The sequence below is a fragment of the Eucalyptus grandis genome, chromosome 4, assembly GCF_016545825.1.
Source record: "Eucalyptus grandis isolate ANBG69807.140 chromosome 4, ASM1654582v1, whole genome shotgun sequence".
NCBI classification, from domain to species: domain Eukaryota; kingdom Viridiplantae; phylum Streptophyta; class Magnoliopsida; order Myrtales; family Myrtaceae; genus Eucalyptus; species Eucalyptus grandis.
The window spans coordinates 26,593,496-26,613,817 of NC_052615.1; the positions used below are offsets into that span (position 1 = coordinate 26,593,496).

Consider the following 20,322-nt stretch of genomic DNA (forward strand, 5'->3'; position numbering starts at 1 on the left):
AGAGTGATTACAATGAGTATAAATACATGAACAGAGAATCTAAATTAGGTAAGAAACCTATATAGATAAAGATCCTAAGTTGCCTCTAATATCTATCAATATCTAATTTACAGCAATCAGAATAAAAAAACAAATCACATAATATCACGTAATATAATCACGTAATATAATCAGGAGAAATTCTAGAAGATTTCCTAATACATTCCAACACTCCCCCTCAAGCTGGCCTGAAGATGTCTTCCATAGACAGCTTGTTCACTAAACGAATGAATTGCCTTCTATGTAATCCCTTGGTCAGAATGTCAGCAGTCTGATCATCACTTGAAATATACGGCATACAAATTAGTCCGCTATCAAGTTTTTCTTTGATGAAGTGTTTATCAACTTCCACATGCTTTGTCCGTTCATGTAACACGGGATTATGAGCAATTGCGATTGCTGCCTTATTGTCGCAATATACTTTCATTGGTATGGAACTTGGAATTTGTAGTTCATCTAAGATACCTTTAATCCACATAACTTCGCATACACCATGTGCTACTGATCGAAATTCAGCTTCAGCACTACTTCTTGCCACCACACTCTGCTTTTTACTCTTCCAAGTGACTAAATTACCACCAACAAACGTGCAGTAGCCTGAAGTAGATCTCCTATCCATAGTACTTCCAGCCCAATCTGCATCGGTGAACACTTCAATTTCCAGATGTCCATGTTTTTCAAACATTAGACCCTTACCAGGACTTCCCTTCAAGTAGCGTAAAATTCTATATACCGCTTCAAAATGCCTTGCCCCGGTGAGTGCATGAACTGACTCACCATACTTACAGCAAACGATATATCAGGTCGAGTATGAGATAAGTAAATAAGTCGACCAACAAGCCTTTGATACCTTTCTCGGTCTATTACTTCTTCAGCCTTGGCAAGTTCAAGCTTCATATTTGGTTCCACGGGGTCTCTGCTGCTTTACATCCTAATAGACCTGTCTCTTTAAGCGAGATCAAGAACATATTTGCGTTGGTTTATAAAAATGCCCTTTTTGGATCTCGCAAATTCTATTCCAAGAAAATATTTCAAGGCACCCAAATCCTTAACTTCAAACTCCTCAGCCAACTTCCCTTGCAAGCTTTTCAACTCAACTTTGTCATCACCGATTAATATTATATCATCAACATAGACGATTAGAATTGCACGCTTACCTTCCTTTGAGTGTTTATAGAATAGAGTGTGGTCTCCTTGACTTTGGTGATAGCCAAATCTTTTTTAACCACCTTCCCGAATCGTTCAAACCACGCTCTTGGAGATTGTTTAAGTCCATACAACGACTTTTTTAATCTGCAAACTTTGCCTTCAGTTTCTGCAAAACCTGGTGGTAAACTCATAAACACTTCTTCCTCCAAGTCACCATTCAAGAATGCATTCTTCACGTCTAAGCGATGTAAGGGCCAATCAAATGTAGCAGCCAAAGATAGTAAAATTCGAACAGAATTTATCTTGGCAACAGGGCAAAAGTCTCTGATAGTCTACTCCATAAGTCGAGTGAACCCCTTTGCCACTAACCTTGCTTTATACCGCTCAACACTCCCATCGGGTTTACATTTTACAGTAAATACCCATTTACAGCCAACGATCTTTTTTCTTCTGGTGTATCAACCAACTCCCATGTGCCATTCTTCTTAAGTGCAAGCATTTCATCCTCAACAGCCATCTTCCACTTTGGATCCTTCAAAGCTTCATGGATATTTCTAGGAATAGATATGTGAGACAGATTTGACACAAATGCTCTATGATGATGAGATAACTTTTGGAATGACACATGTTTTGATATAGGATGCTTAGTACATGATCTAACTCCTTTTCTAAGAGCTATAGGCATATCAAGATTAGAAGCATTAGTATCAGAATTTAAGATAGGAATGGAGGGAAAAAGAGTACTACTAGGATCACACGATGACGAAGGCAAGAGATCATCTCTCGGGGTTGTAGACGGATGAGGCTCCGGGACAAAGTTCTGATCTGCAATATTTTGAAGAGTTTTCCTTCTAGTATAAACCTGAAGCTCGGGCTTATTGATCACATTGTGATCTTGAACTTTCTCCCCTATCTTTGACACATCAAGATTTGGCAGAGGTGTTTTCGAAGATTCAAACAAAGGATTAGGAAGGACAGGAGAGTTAATCTCTTCACTAACTTCGCCATTCTCCCCCTGAAGAGATTTGTTAGAAAAAAACGGTTGTGACTCGATAAATGTTACATCCATAGTGATATGAGTTTTACCAGTATGTGGATTGTAACACTTGTAACCTCTTTGATTAGGTGCATACCCTATAAACACACACTTTTCAGCCCGAGGATCTAATTTAGATCGACACCTTTGAATTGGGAGATGGACAAATGTAGTGCAACCAAACACCCTTAGAGGAATATCAGAAAAATACGAGCTGTGGGGTACACTTTTTGAAACAATTTAAGGGAGTAGTGTAATTTAATACCCGAGTAGGCAACCTATTAATTAGATAAGATGCTGTTAGCACAGCTTCCCCCATAAGTATTTAGGTACATGCATTGAAAAACAGAGGGCACGCGATACTTCAAGGAGATGGCGATTTTGCGTTCAGCAATGCCATTCTGTTGGGGTGTAGTTCGGCAAGTTGACTGGTGAATGATGCCTTTTTCTGTCAAAAAACTCCCCAAAAATTGGTTATAATATTCAGTACCATTATCAGTACGAAGAATACTAATAGTAGTACGGAATTGAGTCATAACCATTTGATAAAATTTTTTGAACAATGACTCAACTTCAGATTTGGCGCTCATCAAGTATGTCCAACATAAACGGGTATGATCATCTATAAAAGTAACAAACCATCGTTTTCCGGTTTTTGTTGACATGGGTGAAGGACCCCAAACATCACTATGGATTAAGTAAAAAGGAGATGATGCACGATACTGTTTTGGATTATAATGAGTACGATGACTTTTAGAAAAAGACAATTGTCACAATGTAGTGAAGAAACATCCACATCTTTGAACAAATGAGAAAACAAATGTTTCAAATATCTAAAGCTAGGATGGCCTAATCTATGATGCCAAACCATTATTTGTTCTTGAACGGGGAAGAACTGAAAGTTCCATACGCTTTGAGCTTTTTATTAGAGACAAACTCTTCAAAATAGTAAAGACCATCCCTCATCCTAGCATTGCCAATCGTCTTCCCGAGATCCGATCCTGAAACTCACAATGGGAAGCAAAAAAGACAACACGGCAATTAGACTCTTTAGAAAGTTTACTAACAGACAAGAGGCTGCGAGGCTAACTTAGGAACATGTAGTACATTATGAAGTTTAATAGACTCGAAAGTGGAACTAATCCTTTGCCTGCAATAGATGAAAAACTCCCATCGGCAATCCGAATTTTTTGGTTGCCAGGACAAGGAATATAGGATTTGAACAAATATGGAAGATTAGTCATATGATCGGATGCCCCTGAATCAATGATCCAAGGTACAGATTGTGAACAACAAGAGAGGGCATTTAGATTTCTACCTTGGTGGGCAATCGAAGCGTAGGATTACCCGATACGGACCCGGCTGAAGTAGTTGCGAGAAGATGGTTTAGTTGTTCTTTGCTGAAAGAGAATGCAGTGGCCTCATTAGCTGTAGGAGGCATACGCTGAGAAGACTTATTATCACGGCTAAATGAAGTTGGTCTCCTTGCTTCACTAGTTGTAGAAGCTGGGACGGCCATGAATCCTCCAACGGGTCTCCGTGTATGACGGGGTTTGTTGCAAAAATCACACCAAATACGAGGTTTCCCATCGATCTTCGCAAGTTAATGGGGATCTTGCTTATATTTGCCTCGGAAACTATTGTTGTAGGAACATGGCCCTTCTTGTCTTCAAATATAGTTAATGCTGAACCTTCCAATGATCCATCCTTTCCGCCGGTAGCCGACTTGCCCAGCATTATTCCCCGTCTACTTTCTTCTCTCCGAACCTCGAGAAGACCTCTCCAATAGGTGGAAGAGGCTGCTTCCCAAGTATTCTGCCCGTACTTCATCAAACTCATCTCTAAGCCCTGCTAGGAAAGCATAAATACGTTCTGCTTCTACAATTTTCCTGTATCGATTACCATCTTCAATACACATCCACTCATGATCATTGAATACATCCAATTCCTGCCACAAACGTTTCAAGGAGTGAAAGTATTTTGTGACAGTTTCCTCTCCTTGTCGCATCTTCCCTAGCTTCAAGGTTAACTCGTAGATTTGAGATTGATTACCCAAATCTGAATACATCTCACACCGCATCCCAGAGTTCCTTTGCGGTATAATAGCCCAGATAATTTGCACCAATATCTTCTTCCATGGAGTTGGTCAGCCACGTCATAATCGCTGAATTCTCTGCATCCCGGACAGCCCAAGTGGGGTCATGTCGCTGGTTCTGCATTATCTCAGTCAGATAGCCACTTTTCCTCTACCCCGTATATACATTCGAACGGATTGAGACCACCGAAAAAATTATCACCATTCAGCTTTATGGAAGTGATCTGAATGGGATGAGCTTCGGTGGATTTTGTAAGAAGTGATGGAGGGTTAGATTGGGTGGTTGATGATTCGTCCGACATAGTGATCGAACGAAAGAAAAAAAAAATTACTCGAGGTGAATAGATGAAGGACCTTTGGGCTCTGATACCATGAAGAAAAGAATCTGTTTTCTTATTTCTCAAAGAGTGATTACAATGAGTATAAATACATGAACAGAGAATCTAAATTAGGTAAGAAACCTATATAGATAAAGATCCTAAGTTGCCTCTAATATCTATCAATATCTAATTTACAGCAATCAGAATAAAAAAACAAATCACATAATATCACGTAATATAATCACGTAATATAATCAGGGAGAAATTCTAGAAGATTTCCTAATACATTCCAACAATTATGTGCACAGCTTGACAAGAATTACCTTCATTCCTAAAATAGCCAGTAAAATAAGCTCATCCTCTGGTAATGCCCATTCGGTTAACTGTTCTTCATCTAGAGGAATGTCCTTTATGTCATAGAGTCTATATGCAATGGCAACACAGCGTAGACTACCAACAGCCATATCTTTAATAGCCTTTTCAAAGTCCATCTTCTGCAAAACAAGAAAAACTCACGTAAGGATCTTCCATCACTGTAAAGGACAAGTAATAAGGCAAGAAAACATGAAGAAAACAATTTATCACCGTACATCTAACACTATGTGAAGAATTTTAGGAGAAATTACTGAGTTTTTATTCTCCAGAAAATGAATATTTACATGAGACATCTAACATTTTTATAGCTGCTACAGCACCCTGAAAAGGTAGTAAACAAATTCCTAAAAACTAACAAACAAAATCTGGAAAAATAAAATCTGGAAAATCTAGAAGATCTGGAAGATCTGGAAAGTCTGGAAAATTTGGAAACAAAATAACCAGAAAATTCGATTTTGATTTTCAACACTCCCCCTCAAGCTGGGTTATGAATGTCTATCATACCCAGCTTGCACCTTAGAGTCTCGAAACTATTTCTGGATAAAACCTTGGTCAGTATGTCTGTTGTTTGATGATTGGTTGGAACATACAAGAGCTTCAAGATTCCTTCCTCGAGTTTTTCTTTGATGAAATGTCGATCGATCTCCACATGCTTTGTTTTATCATGATGAACCAGGTTTTTGGCAATCTCAATAGCAGCTTCGTTGTCACATAATAATGACATAGGATTGGTATTAGTGAATACTAGTTCATTTAATGTTCTTCTCAGCCATATGCCTTCACATATTCCTTGACACATTGCTCTAAACTCCACTTCAGCGCTGCTCCTAGCAACAATAGGTTGCTTCTTGCTTCTCCAAGTAACCATGTTGCCCCACATGAAGGTACAATACCCTGTTGTCGACCTTTGGTCCATGAGAGATCCAGCCCAATCTGTATCAGTGAATATCTCTACGTTTCTCTCCTCCATTTTCTTAAAGTAGAGCCCTCTTCCAGGATCCATACTTACTGCGAAACCAATGTCTGGCCGAGTATGCGAGAGATAGATCAGTTTGCCAACTAATCTTTGATACCTCCCTTTGTCCGTTAATGGTCCTTCTTCTTCCATCTTGGTTTTATTTGTAGAACGATGACAGCAAGAAAAACAATAGCAGCAATCGAATTGCTATGGATAACAATAATCAATTATTTCCCAAACCTTATCTTCATCCATCTCTACCACTTGATCGTTTGCATCCATGTACTTTGTACAAGCAGCCAGAACTATTTCAGCAGCTCCTTTTCAGTGTATGCAAACTTCTGAGTTTGGCTGTGCATGATAAGTTCAAAAAACAACCATTAACTATGGATTTACATTGCATCACTTTACATTCGTAGCATAAGTCTGCAGGAAATATAACACTGTCACAATTCAACCAATAACAGTGCACAATTTGGGTACAGATCATAACCAATTACTAGCCAAGATCAAAAGAAACTTCTCTTAAAGCAGTAAATTCTTTTTTTCTTCAGACCACCAAAGAGCTAGATGCTTCGGAACCCAACTGTTGATGGCCTTTACACTATCATATAGAAAGGACGCATGGCTGTGCCCCATCGTAATGGCTAGTAAAATCTCAAGTCTGATACTAGGATCCATCTACCATTCGATCTAAAACTTAAGGACTGATATACAGATCTTATCATGTTGGCATCTTAATGGGATTTGCAACCTATGTGACAAAATCAGATGATTGTAGTATATGATTTTGTTGACTCAATATCATACAAATTTGTTCGATGTATACTTCAGAAATGATCTTTGGCAATTTAAGCTCAGCAGACCAATAATTATTTACTTTGAAATGGTAAGTACTCTGTAAGTTTCTAGAACTTGCTAATCCATATTCAACTACAATATAGTCCTTCAGACACCCCGAACCAGGCCATCCCTAAGTAAAATTGTGATTTTAAGTTTGAAAAACCTTGGTTACCTTGCCCAAACTGCCGAGACTTATACCAACTTTTTCTTTTCAACCAAGTGGGTATTCCACTGTTTTACTGTGCCTTGGAAGTCTTAACTTCATTGTTCTTAAGACCTACTTGAAAGGTAAGCACAAAAAAAAAGCACCGCACTAATACTACCTTAATAGTAAAGCTGTACAAGGGCAAACACGACAGTCTCCTCACTGTCTGTGAGTTATTTTCATGTACACAAGCAATTTTCCAAAAACTTCAGTTACTGTTAAATCAACTCAGTACAGACTCAAGAGTTGCTCGTAAGACACTGATACTGTCTGTGGGACTAGATCTTTTTATTCTGGCCAACCGGAATGACAAGATCACAAACCATTATAATTACAGCAAGGTAGTGTGTGCATGTGCATGTTTATGTTTATTGAAGCAAACAACCTTTTCAGCGGGGCACACATGATAACTAAAACCAAAGACTGAGAAATATACAAGCTTTACAGCAACTCCCCCTCGTTTTTTGTCAGAATTGAAAGGGAAAACATGAATTATAGAGGACCTTGACCGAACGACTTCAAAATCCATCCCCAGCTGCAAATGAGGCATCATGATTAGTTTAACATGATATTGCACCCGAAATGAATAGATGAACTAGAGATAGAAAAGCGATAGAAAACTTAAGCATGAACCTTGATCCCCCACTGTAGAATGGCCTTTTCAGTTGGTGAACCGGACACTTCTACATCTCCCCCAGTCTAAAGAAGTTCAAACACAGGAAGTTATTATTGGTCACCGTTATAAAACAGCCATTACTGAACCGTTATAAAACACCCATTACTGATGCTGCAACCTCACCTCAGGCACATAAACACTGCCATTTGAATTCTGAGCAATGCCTTCAATCAATAGAGAAATCAGAGAAGTAGATGTCTGGAGGATTGACCTTTCTTCCACAAGCATAGGCCTCAACCACAGTCATCTGTCACAAGATGTACATTTTCTTCACTTCATTAAGGATCCCAAAGTTTACGTCCAAAAGCATAACTCCTTTAGTATCATTCATAGTCAAACTATTAACCTAAGAATGATGTTATCAATAACACCCACGTATGGTATCTGTGTATGCATGTGTTTCACTGCTACAACAGCAGTACAGCTCTTAAATAGCTCAAATCTACTTGCACTCACATAAATGGCAATTTAGGAGTTCTCAACAGCATGCTTAGATCAACAAAAGGGACCTGTAACAAAAAGTACCTGATTTAAAGTCAAGGTTCCAGTTTTATCACAACATATAGTTGTCGCAGATCCCATAGTCTCACATGCAGAAAGCCTTCGCACCTGAAATTTTACTATTGGTGATTGAAATTCCTTTTACTGCCATAAAACATTCAAATGAAGGTTGGCATCAGGAGGAGAAAATCATATATATACCAAAGCTTTGTCCGCTATCATTTTTCCCATTGAGTAAGCAAGTCTGTTCATTGCATCAAAGGTGAAACATGAGTAACAAATGAATGTTGTAAATTTTCACATAAATCCATTCAAAGACCACAGATGATTATGGAAATGATATACTATCCAGCTGAATCAAGTTTTACAAAATTCAATGTGATGAAAAGCAACAGTAAGGTGGAAAGGACAGCACCAATGTCAATGTTGTATTGAGAAGTCTGTTCATGATAGGGGACAAACTTACGTCAGTGTAACAGCTAAAGGAAGCCCTTCAGGTACTGCAACTGCCATGATGGTAACCTGGAAGGTTTAAAAGTTATTGAAGATCTAATTGATATTAATTTGCAAAAACTATTCCATCAGATAAACACTTACTGCTACAATGACTATTTTGATTGCTCCATCTACAGCATTGCTAACGCTAGTCTGCCCAGCCTTAAACTGAACAGTGCCATCCGGATTTTTGGTATGACCAGTAAAAAATCTGCACGAAGCTTGGGTTCGTTAGATCTATTACAGTTTTAATTTGTGGGATTAATCAACTACAATTGCAGTTTTTTGTAACAACAACAGTTACCGTGCCAAAAGAACAACCAAAACGGCAACAGCTACAGACAGTCCAATAACACCAATGCGTGTAGTAACCCCATTCAACCGAACCTAATATAAGAGCAAAGAAATCAGTATGGCTAGCAAAAAGTTGAAGTGATAAAATGAGTTTGAAGAAACTAACCTGCAGGGGTGTCTCTTCCACAGTATCTTCTGAAACACGGGCCATGAGCAAACCCCACTCGGTATTAATCCCCACACTTGTCACCTGAGAGGCAAAAATTAGAATTGAGGCAGAAGACAGCTGGAATCAAGCCTTGCTTTGTAATAAAGACGCACTTGGAACAGAGCAATGCCCATCTCAGGAAGCAGCAATATTGACAAACTAACATTCTGATATCAGAGACAAAAGCGTATATAGAACCCTGCGACTTGAAATCCATTAAGAGACACGCAGATAGTGATGTCACAAAACTGATTAGAGAACCAGCACAAGTAGAAAGAGAGAAAGAAGGAAGAGTGAAGGAGGAGAAAGAGAACGTAAAAAGAAAGAAAAGAGGGCTGTAGTTTTCTGTAATCACAGAAACCCTACCCCCATTGTATTTATATTGAATATAAATTGTATATAACAATAATATCCTTATGTAAAAAAAGGAAATAAAACTCTGATAATAAAGGAAACTCAATTAAAGTAACTTAACACTCCCCCTCAAGCTGGAGCATATAGGTCACCCATGCCTAGCTTGGAACAACCAGCAACAAAAGCAGGACGAAATAATGCTTTGGTAAACATATCAGCAAATTGATCTCTAGAGGCAACGTAAGGAGTAGCAACCAACTTCTGCTTCACAGCATCACGAACAAAGTGACAGTCAACTTCTATATGCTTAGTTCGCTCTTGAAAAACAGGATTCCCAGCAATATAAATGGCTGCTTGATTATCACACATCATGTCAATAGGTTGATTAATAGAAAATCCAAGCTCCTGGAGAAAAGATTTCAACCACAACAATTCAGCCACAGTATGTGCCATAGCATGATATTCAGCCTCTGCACTAGACCTGGCAATGGTAGTTTGTTTCTTACTTCTCCAAGTAACCAAATTACCACCAATAAAAGTGCAATACCCAGTTGTAGACCGTCGATCATATGTTGACCCAGCCCAATCAGCATCAGAATAACCAACCAAAGTAGAAGAACCATTAGATTTATAAATGAGTCCCTTACCGGGAGAGCTTTTAAGATATCGAAGAATGCGACATACAGCATCCCAATGAACTTTCTTGGGTGACTCCATAAACCGACTCACCACGCCAACAGCAAAAGAAATATCGGGACGTGTAACAAGTAAGATAAATTAGTTTCCCAACTAGACGCCGATATTGATGCTTGTCTTCAATTTCTTTTCCATCATCAACTCCAAACTTTTGATTTGGATCCATAGGAGTATCAAGCGGCTTGGAAGCTAGTGTACCTGTCTCAGACAAAAGATCAAGAACATACTTTCGCTGAGACAAATTAATACCTTTTTTACTTCGTAAAACTTCAATTCCCAGAAAATATCTAAGAGTTCCCAAGTCCTTAATCTGAAATTGCTGTTGAAGAAAGGACTTAATCTCAAAAATGCCAGTCACATCACTACCAGAGACAATTATATCATCCACATATACCACAAGAATGACTACCCCTGATTCCTTCTTGCGAACAAAAATAGAATGATCAGAATAACATTGGTGGAAACCACATTTGGAAATCACCGAACTGAATTTTTCAAACCATGCTCTTGGAGACTGTTTCAACCCATAAATTGCCTTATGTAGCCGACATACTTTACTACGATTCTCCCCGAGCAACATACCCAGGAGGTTGCTCCATATATACTTCTTCAGACAAATCACCATAAAGAAAAGCATTTTTGGCATCTAATTGATATAATGGCCAATCGAAATTCACAGCAAGAGAAATAACAACACGAACGAGTTGAGACGTGCCACGGGGAAAAAGTCTCAAAATAATCCACTCCATAAGTTTGAGTAAAACCTTTAGCAACGAGTCGAGCTTTAAGACGCTCGATTGAGCCATCCGGATTGTACTTGATAGTGTACACCCAACGACACTTCACCACATCTTTCCCAAGGGGAAGATTAACCAATGACCACGTTTGGCGAGAGACTAGAGCTTCCATTTCCACATCCATAGCTTTCTTACACTCAAGACGAGACAAAGCCTCAGTGGTAGAAGTAGGAATTGTGTGAGTTTGTAATGATAGAGCAAAGTCATGTAATGGAGAAGGAAGATGTGAGAGAGACACATAACGCTCGATAGGGTAAGCCAAAGAGGATTTTTGTGTGCAAGACCGAGTACCTTTGCGAAGGGCAATAGGAAGATCGTCTGGACCAGGAGACAAGGAGGAAGATTGATTGGAGGGCATTGAAGAGCTGGAGGGTGGTGCCGTAGGCTGCGCGCCGCCGATACACCCGCAAGGGAGGAGATACTAGAGACGGACTAACATAATCTAAGGGGATTTGTTGTGGGATAGGAGGATCAGCTACAATGTCAGTTGAAAACTCTTTACCCTCAGTAGAATAGTATGGTGTGCCCTCGAAAAAAGTAACATCAGCACTAACATATTGAGTATAAGTTGTAGGATCATAACACCGATATCCCTTCTGTGTACGTGAATACTCGAGAAAAATACATTTAGTAGCACGAAAAGATAGTTTATCAGAACTGGAACGTAGGTTATGAACAAAACAGACACACCCAAAGACGCGCGGGGTAAGAGAGAATAACGGCTTGTCGGGAAATGCAACACTGATTGGTGACTGATGATTGAGGACAAGTGGAAGGCATACGATTTATGAGGTAACATGCGGTAAGGACAGCATCACTCCAAAATGATTTTGGCACATTCATATGAAATAAGAGTGAACGAGCAACTTCTAGAAGGTGACGGTATTTTCTCTCGGCCACACCATTCTGTTGAGGGGTATAAGTACAACTTGTTTGATGTATAATGCCAAGATTAGAGCAAAACAAAGAAATTGATTTCTGTGTATATTCTAGAGCATTATCTGTTCGCAAAATTTTCAGGGATGTATTAAAGCGATTAGTAACCTCATGATGAAATAATTGAAAAACATGTAAAAATTCAGAGCGGTCATGAAGCATATAGAGCCATGTTAAACGAGAATAATCATCCACAAAAGTAACAAAGTACTTAAAACCATTTCTACTAGCAATACGGGAAAGTCCCCAGATGTCCGAATGAACAAGTTCAAGTAAAGTAGATGCACGAGAATCATTACGATTAGGAAAGGAACTACGATGATGTTTCCCAAGTTCACAAGCCTCACACTCAAGAGTAGAAATTGATTTACACTCGGGAATTATTTGTTGTAACTTAAATAAAGATAAATGCCCTAAACGAGAATGCCATAATAGGAGGTAGTAGAACTAGCAGCTAGACCATTGGCGTCAGCAGTGGAGACACCATTTAGATAGTAGAGTCCACCACTTTCATGCCCTCCACCAATCATCTTCTTTGTCTAAAGGTCTTGAAAAACTCAATGAGATGGGTAAAATGTAACTGAACTAAGAGCTTTAATTAACTGACTAACAGATAACAAATCTAAAGAAAGTTGGGGAACATGTAAAACAGAGGACAAAGATAAGGAAGATGTAAGTGAAACAGTCCCTAATCCAACCACTTGAGTCGATGAACCATTAGCTAAAATAACTTCGGATGAAGGACTAGAATTAGTGTGGGAAGAAAATAGTTCTTGCTTACCCGTCATATGACTAGAAGCCCCCGAGTCAATGACCCAAGAGGCGTTAGGAGACAAAGTAGAGAAAGAGGCTATGTTACCTGTACGTGCAAGAGTAGCAGTGGATGAGAAATTGGAAGCCTCTAGTTGTTGGACACGTTTGATGAGTTGTGCAACCATATCATCTCGAGCCGTAGACTCAGAAGAACTACCCCCAGGTGGGAGAGATGGGTTCATGTCGCTGTAAGACACATTTCGAGCACTCCCTTCAGACATAGCAGTATTTGCAATAACTGATCGTTGAGCCCACTCAGGCTTGCCATGCTTGGCCCAACAAGTGTCAACAATATGACCGAATTTGCCACAGTGTATACAACGACGGCTATCTCGATCAGAACTTTGTCCATTACGTCCACCACCACGACTACGATTTCCCCGAAACCACGACCTCTATTGGAAAATCCACCACGACCACGACCACCACTACCAGCCACAAATGCTGAATTGTCTTTAGATGAAGTAGAAGACGGAGGGACAATGCGCTGAATTCGACAAAATGCTTCATTCATAGAAGGAACTCTCTCTCCAGCAAGAAGCTGACTCTTCACAGGTTGTAAGTCAGCATTCAAGCCAGATAAAAATTTGGCCACTTGAAATTCAGCTCGTTGTGTCTTTAGTCTCTCAAGATCAGTAGTGATGGGCTGATAAAGATTAAGTTCTTCCCACATACCTTTCAAAGCACTATAATATTCTCCAAGAGACTTGTCTCCCTGTTTAAAATTAAAAATCTTATCATATAGTTCATAAACTCTAGACATATTTTTGTCTTGTGAGTAACTCTCCATAAGATCATCCCACACTCCTTTAGCAGTTGTGTGGAACATGACATTAGCAGTGATGGATGGTTCCATGCTATTCCATAACCACACCAGAAGTGTATCATTCTCTCTCATCCAACCATTATAGTCTCTAGAATTTTCATCAGGAGGGTCTATGGTAAGATAATGAAGTTTCCCTTTGGCATTAATATAGACCTTCTGACTTAGGCCCATAACAAGTAATTGGAGGATCCATTTAATTTAATAGTGGTAATTTGAACGTTGACACTATCTCGTAGAAGCCTTAGTATCACTCATGATGATAATCTCAATATAAGTATATCTACCACTAATCAAGGAGGCTGAAACTTTAGTGCAAGTAACAAAGCAGCAACGCTAATGTATAATCAGATGTAATTGGCTCCATCAATTAACCAAAGGAAACTCATAAATAGAGACTGCTGTATAGAAGAAAATATCTGACCAGAAATCTCGATTCAAATAATTATATGTTTGATGGAAAACCAGCAAGACTAGTCAACCATAATCAATAGAATACTCTGATTCTTGAATCCGCTGATCAGCAAGTGTTGTAATCCATGTTCATAAACCGAACCCGATGAATCCGATATCTTCGATCTCATATGTATCGAGACTTGAAGAGAAAACAGATAAAAATTGCAGCTTTAGGTGGCTACGCACCAGAGAAGAAGTAGAGTTACTAGGGGACTCTCAAACCAGCAATATGATTAAGTAATCAGATAGTTAGACCTGCTCTGATACCATGTCACAAAACTGATTAGAGAACCCGCACAGGTAGAAAGAGAGAAAGAAGGAAGAGTGAAGGAGGAGAAAGAGAATGTAAAAGAAAGAAAGAGAGGGCTGTAGTTTTCTGTAATCACAGAAACCCTACCCCCATTGTATTTATATTGAATATAAATTGTATATAACAATAATATCCTTATGTAAGTAAAAAGGAAATAAAACTCCGATAATAAAGGAAACTCAATTAAAGTAACTTAACAAGTGATAATGGGAAAAGAGAAGGTAGTCATGACAGGAAAACAGAAGGGTATAAGTTCATGTTCAAAGGGACGTAGCCATTCATTTCAATTCAAATTTGACTCACATATCATCTATAAGCTTGAAGGAACTCAACCAATCATACTGCAATCCAAAAGGTCAACTGTGTTAAGTATAACAGGTTCCATGCAAGCAAAAGAATATCCAAAGAGTGATTCCACATCCACTCATTGTGAAGCTATTTCTCCATTAAATATTCAATGTATGCCAAGAATTTTCAACAGCAATCCATGTCCAGTGGTTGGATTCTTTTGTGTCCAAACAAGACGGCAGGTCAAACAAGAAGTGAGATCCCCACTTTCAATTGCAAGGATCTTCTCTGTCAAAAACAAGAGTGGCTAGTTTTTTTCTTTTCTCGGGCATCAATAGTGGAGACTCATAAACATGGATCTGACCATGGAAGGTAGGAACGCAAAGGAAGATGAAGGGTTGGGTTTTGGGCAGTCTTTGCCAGTGCCCAGTGAAACTGGTGAGGAATGACTCTAATCGTGTTCCTGTAAGATACATTCAAGAGCCAAAGTACAGGCCAGTCGACTCTCTGATCTCTCATGATTCCACTGGGATTCCAGTCATAAACATGTCGCTTCTTGCTCGAGGTGATGCAGTTGAACTCCAAAAACTAGACTTCGCTTGCAAGGACTGGGGCTCTTTCTAGGTAGTCAGTCATATACACCTAAACCGTTACTGGTTTTTCGTCCAAAACAACAGCTTTCTGCTTCAATTTTAGTATCACGCTAATATCTTCATTACGAACATAATTATCAGCCCCATGAAAGACTCATTTTTCTTAGTTTTGTGCTTTCCTCACATAGAATATTTAACAGAATGAGCTTATATTCAACTCCCTGGTTTGAACTTCTTGAGCAAAAGATGTGCAAGTAATTAAAATAGAGTGGAAGACGCATCTCATGTTGGTGAGACATGGATTTTCAACGGAGGAGATGTCTCTTATTTGATCAAATTGTACTGAATGCACTCTTAGTTCTCCCCATTTTGCAGCAGACACTTGGCTTCAAGAAGAATGAACCATATTTTTAAATGTTTCCAGTACTTTCTTAAAATCTTTTCTTTCATCAGTAAAATGAGTCTTCTTTTCCACATCAAGTTTTTTACATCCCTTTTCCTTCAAGTAACTAAAAGATTACAAACATATAGGGATTTGCTTATCTAAGAACAAGTATATCATCATTTGAAGGTCCACCCTCTATTTCAAAACAGAGGGTTGAAATATAAGAGTTGTGCTCCTTTACCAAATTAGCTCAAGAACTCATGCCTATCGATTGTCCAACCCACAATTAGCAAAGAAGAGTAGCAATGTCTTGCAAGAAGAGCTATATCAATCTTCTCTGTAAAGCGAAATAAGAGCATTGAGAAGTATGCTGAGGAAAGCAAAGATGAAGAATGGAAAAAATCTTACAAGCATAGTGCTGTGACCATCTGCAACTTTGCAGCCAGACATTAGAAAGGGATCCTTTGCATCCTTGTGAACCTGATCAAAACATCAAAATGAAATAAGAAAAACCAGCTTGTGAACAGATTCATTGCACCGTGAGAGCATAATCTCCACGACACATTACAATTGTGCTCTCTCCAGTCATGCTAGATTCGTCAATTGCCAGGGAGTGACCAGAAATCAAGACTCCATCCGCAGGAACCTGGAGAGAAAAGTAAACATCACATGTATAAGAACATATCCAGTGTCCATAAGGGCAGGGTACCAAATCCAGAACTGGTTTACATTACTTACCTGATCACCAATATTAAGGGGCACAACATCACCAACAACGACATCATATATTGAGACTTCCACTCTTCTGCCACCTCTGACAACCTATAAACATGCAACACCTTCATTAGTATGCATACAGGAAAGAGAAGAATGTAAGACATACTTCTCACAAAAAGCACTCACCCCCAAGTGTATATTTCTTTTTTCCTCATTTGAGTTTACAAAATGCAGGTGCTGTCTGTAATCACTTATTGCTGCAATCAAGAAAACAACCCTGTAATCACTTATTGCTGCAATCAAGAATACAGCCCCATTTAAGATACTAACTCATGATGAACAATTCCAAGTCATTGCATATTACAGCAGTCAACAGCATCCATAGTGGAAAAATTAAGTTAGAGACCGCAAATCAACACATCAATTGCTTTCTCTTATTGAGTTAGTCTGCAACCTTATCAGAAGAAACTAAAGCATACAGCATATAACCTGTCTCCTGAGCATAACCTTATCAGAAGAAACTAAAGCATACAGCAGTATAACCTGTCTCCTGAGCATATAAGTCAGGATCTAATCAATCGGATGGAAATATGCAGCATGATAACATGATGTACTATCATCTTACAAATCAACAAAAATGTTTCCTGCACCACCATGATGGAACAGCTAAAATTGTCAAAGTAAATAAGTACTGAATAAAATATTTAAAATCTTAAAGCATGTGTTAACAAAATTTTAATGCAAACGAGTCTTGTAATCAAGCTGAATCGTACCTGTGACAACAATGATGAGAATTACAGCAAAAGCAATAGCCCCACCATGAATCCATCCTTCCTTAATGCCCTAAAAGAAGCAAATGGAATAGATTGTATAATCAAGCTTTGAATAAAAAGTTATTGAAGACTCACGATATCATGCCCCAAAAAAAAAAAAACCTGCACTTCAAAGGAAAGAAAAAAGGAAATCACATGACAGATAAGGCATAAGCACTGCTTTTTAGATAGATTGTTTACTTGTTTTGACAAAAAATAAGAAAATTATTAGACCTAAAAGTAATAAGTGGTACATCTCGAGAGGACCTTATTTTATCCCTAAGCCAATGCATCTTTGTGCTGGGATACACAGGAAAGTAAACTGGGTAAAGACCATTATATGCACTAAGCAACCTCTCAAAATCTTTCAGCAAAGCTTTCATCTCCTCCTTCTGATATCAATTACTTTTTGCCGTCAGTTTGGGCAAGGAATGAGAACATATGAAAATAGCAATCAAGTTAAACCAACTAAAAAGAAACTAAGATAAATCACAATATCATGTCGCCATCACTCATATGTCAGCAGGCCAGTCTCACATTGGTCTTTATTCCAAGTACCAAAGAAACCACTGCAGCTATTATCAGTATGATCAAAGAAGGATCTTGCCAGGCTTCCCAAAGGAACATCTACATGATACAAGAGACAAAAGATGAAGCACTGATGAGAATACTAACAATTAGATGAGAAAAGCAGCTAGTCTACACTCTTAATCAACAAACAAAACCTATGCGTTCAAACCAAAAAAAGAATCAGAAAATGAATGAGGGTACATGTCAAAGAGATTACCCAAAAACCCCTTCCTTTTCTCCGAGGATATGTATTTGATCCATATGTGTTCTTTCGAGCCAATAAATCAGCATCATCTCCATGAATACCCTTAACCAAATCTGTCTTCAACAACTCTGCTAGTCCTTTGACCTAATCATTCAATTGCAAATCCAGAATATAAAAAGATTTCACAGATCACTTTTTTTTCCAACTCTTTTTAGATGTTCAAACAATTTTAACAATTCTGACTAGAACAGTGGAGACAAGTTATTTGTTGATTTTCTAGCACCAACCTTGGCTGCAGTGCTGCTAAATACATTAGTTCTTGTCAAGATGCAACTCATATAACTTAAATTTCAAGGCAAGATACCACATTTTTCTCGACAGAAAGCAAGAAGCGTGCTCTTTCGAAAAAATTACCCCTCCATACTCCCCCAGAGTAGAAACATCACGGTCTCTGATCATCAAAGCCAGTTGCTCTTGACTGATCCCAATACCACCACTTGGGGTGGGCCCTTCTGATATTTGTAAACAAAAAAAAAAAAGAAGAAGAATTTATTTAGGATTTGCCCACTGCATGGTGTGATCATGTCAAACCACAGAACAAACTACATGTACATGAACATTATCATGCCAAAAATTCACAAAGACATGGTGCAACTCAGGAATATAAAACCTATAAATTTTTCGACAATGAAAGAACACATTAAGACATGAGCATCAATAGGATATGGAAAGAAAAATTTATACAAAAGAAACAAAAGTCAACAAACTAGCACACCAACAATACTGAAAAGAAACAGGGGAGGAGCTAGAAACCCCTGCAAGGAACCCAAATATCAATGTCCCATATGTAGCTAAATTGTAGGAGAGCTGCAATATGAAACTACACCCGTGCATTAGTAATACTAATGGATTATTTTACTCCCCACTTTGGCATGCACGAGCACGAGCGTGGTACCTGTTCAAAAACATATTTAGGTCAGCAAAGACACCCCGAATGTATCAAAGCTTGCCCCTAGTGTCATTTACGCACAAGAAGGGGAAATAAGCACCGTTACCTACCTTGCGCTTTGAAAAGAACTGCTTGCTGATGCAATGAAAAGCTCAGTTAGATGTGATAGGTACATATAAGAGGTCGCTCCAAAAGATTAAAACTCTGATATTATCCACTCGCGTATATTCTGAGCGTGAGCTCTAATTTTCTGCAGTGTTATCTTCACTTGTTCTTCCTTCTTCAAGTCAAGGGTGTATCTATATCGACGTCGGGCATTCAACACAAGCGCAGCTTGCTACAAGCATACATAATTAGGTAAATAAGGATTAAAAGAATTCACAACAATCCACATAATATACCAACCACATAAGCAATTCAAGATCATCCAACTTCTATTTCATGGTTTAAAAAATCATAGTTTGTCCAAAATAATATAGAGAGATGTCCTCGGTAAAAGGAAACAAAGTACGAAAAGCTTGTAAATCAGAGCGGGAGTATAACTGAAGAAAGAGAGGATGCCGGTGGACTTGTGCAGAATCGAGTTGGCTTCGGCACCGAGTATCTTGTCATTTGAAAACAAAAAGAGAGAAGGAGAAAGCAGAATAGGACAGAATAGATTACCCTCCAACGCCTGAGACGATCCAAGGGGACGTGCTTAGTGCCGGTGATGTCGAAAGGATCATCGAAGGGCTCGTCTGCCTCGGAGCGCCGGCTTCCGGCCTCCAAATCATTCCGGCGCCTGTAAGGCAAAGAACCTCTGGGCGGCTCGTCCAGCTCGTCCATTCTGTACCGTCGCAGGAAAGACGACACCGACGGTCACCCAGCTGGACTCCCTTCTCTGCAAATCGCCACCCGAAAAACACTGTCCAGTCTCAGCACACTCGGGAGAAGTTAAAGGTCTGAAATGGCGGGACTGGTCACTACAAAATAAGCTTTAGAAAGACCCATATTTTTTTCTACGTTTAAACAAATTCGAAGAACATAGATATGTATTTTTATGAACTTATTTCCTATCGATTCCGTTGAATTGTCGACGTCTTTTAGATTCTAAATAGACCTAAAAGATAACATAACGAAAGACCCGTGGACACATCTTTTATACAGTGCCACATCAATGTGGTCGGACATGGGTTCAATTCTTGCAGGTCGGGCTTCTTGTGGCTCTCACCTGGCCCGCCCGTTCCAAGCCTGAGGGTTGATTCATGACCATGTGAGGAGGAGGAGGGGCTTTTGAGTCCATTAAACTATTTATGTTTATTAGTAAAAAGGTGAAAAGCACTAGAACGAAGAATATGGTGTAATTACTGCGAGAATAATTCTTTCCTTTAGGAACAATTCAAGATTTATTCCCATAAAGACTATAGTGAAACAGACGCAACAAT

At 38.9% G+C, this 20,322-nt stretch overlaps 1 pseudogene; it reads right to left on the reverse strand.

Moving 5' to 3' along the window:
- LOC104443006 overlaps window positions 1–19,875 on the reverse strand; it is a 28,090-nt pseudogene extending 8,215 nt beyond the window's left edge.
- Window positions 19,876–20,322: the final 447 nt, after the last annotated feature.